Raw genomic sequence first — 2,087 nt, forward strand, 5'->3', positions numbered from 1 at the left:
TTATAGCTTGACCTCACTTAAAAAGCTTTATTGTCAAAGTGTCAAACTACTCAAACCGGTAAATTGTTAACAACTTAACATACCATAAATTAATCTAAAATATAATATGTGATTTTTATTTTTACTTTTTGGTCTTGAAACATAATATGTGATTGATTCATCACTAGAAGGCATTGGGGGTCCAATAATGTTATTGATGTTCAATCATGGATTGATGCCATGCCAAGTTTACCTTGCATAATGGCATTGTTGGACCATCTCATGGATCAATTAAAAATTGGTATATATTATTTGAGTTGAAAAGTTAGTGCCAAATGCAATTTTTTAAGATAGCTTGAACCTAAGAAGAAGCACAGATAGTGTATTTGTTTGTTGGACATATTTTAAATACGATATTTATCGATATTTGTTTGATACGCGTGTTTGTTGTGTCTAATTGTATCTTAATAAAAAATAAAAATTTTTCTTTAAACACATCTAAATACCATCTCGTATCAGTGTGTTCGGTCTTATTTTTAACATATATTTTTGAAATGAGTTTATAAATAATATATATTATTATCTATTAAAATAAAAAATATTTTAAATATTTTTAATAACTAAAAAAATATTAAAATATCATTATCGTGTCTTATAACATTTTAAAATTTGTGTATGCGTATTCTCTGTATCATATCGTATTTCATGTTTGTGTCAGTATCCGTACATAATAGGGTTGAATAGAATTAATAGGATAATTGATTGATGCATGTAATTTAGTGAAGGACCACACCAAAACAAGTTGCTTATAAAGTTTAGCTTAGATGCACTAAAAGACATGTAGAATGCACCCTTTCAACTGAAGTAACTATAATGACCCTTTTGGTCCTTTTCAGAGATTTAAAGCTGTGAGATTCCTTAATGCAATTTTTTTAGCACAACTTACCCTAATTAATGTAGCTTTTAGCTATAGAACTCTAGATTATACTATTGCCTATATATGTATGTGAAACTTGACTAAAATTAAAAGATACATATTAATACTTATAGAGAAGGAAAAAGGATAGAGTAATAGCTGTTAGGCTTAGGGCATAGTTAATAATTAATAATGTTAAGGAGATAAAAAATAATCAGTTTAAATAAATCAAATTTATTTTATTTAATATTTATTTAAAATAAAATACATTAAATAAAATTAAAAATGATAAATTTTAATAATTTATAACTAATATTTTTTTATTATTAAACATTTTCGATGAACAATATACTGGCTAGGATTAGGACATAATTCCTCATGTGCAAAAGTTTTATCACCTTAATATGTATTTAGTTTATCCGAAAGGTTAGAGACCAACATTTTTAATGTAAAAAATAAAGAGTTGAATAGTGTTGATTCAAAGTAAAATAACAAAAAAATATATTCATTACCTAACTTTTTTTTTAATTTAATTTGTACAATAATCTCAAGATTTCTTCCATAAATTATAATTAAAGTATTTATTATTTTGACTAATTTAATATTTACCATAAATTTAAATATTTTAATTTGTTGTAAAAAATTAAACCAACGCAAAAGAAATTATCAACACACATGAAATTTTCATCATGAAGCAAAATGTTATGCCGACACCACAGTAAACAATCAATAACTGTTGCTACTTTATTTTCTGTTGTTTTAGGTTTTAGCCACATGTTAACACAATAACATGCACATACAAAAGAAAATTATTCTTGTCAATAAATTGGGGGTCTTTTTCATTATCATATGCATTGGGTCCCATTTTGTGTGACAACAATGATAAATAATTAAATATTATGTTCAACACTAAATGGATTTCAGGTATTAGACAAATCAAAAGCATTTTTTGTCTTGCACCTATATGTAATACCATCAACAAACAAATTGGGCGAGGAATTAAAGCTAACTCCACTTTTCATTTTCTTTTTCTCTCTTCCAACAATAATGAATGAGTGAAGAATAAATGATAATATAATAAAAGATAATGTTACATGCTCGGTAAATATTATTATTTTTTTGTTAATATTTGATCAATAATAATATATATTTAATTTATATTTATATTTATCAAAATTTTATACATAAATAA

At 24.6% G+C, this 2,087-nt stretch overlaps 1 long non-coding RNA gene across 1 annotated transcript in view; it reads left to right on the forward strand.

The window, feature by feature from the left end:
• Positions 782–2,087, forward strand: part of LOC110268637 — a 16,121-nt gene continuing 14,815 nt past the window's right edge. The window contains exon 1 of the long non-coding RNA XR_002356913.1: positions 782–792. This is a non-coding gene — a long non-coding RNA (uncharacterized LOC110268637). The remainder of the gene's footprint in view (positions 793–2,087) is intronic.

The sequence above is a fragment of the Arachis ipaensis genome, chromosome B01 (genome assembly GCF_000816755.2).
Source record: "Arachis ipaensis cultivar K30076 chromosome B01, Araip1.1, whole genome shotgun sequence".
In the NCBI taxonomy this organism is placed as follows: Eukaryota; Viridiplantae; Streptophyta; class Magnoliopsida; order Fabales; family Fabaceae; genus Arachis; species Arachis ipaensis.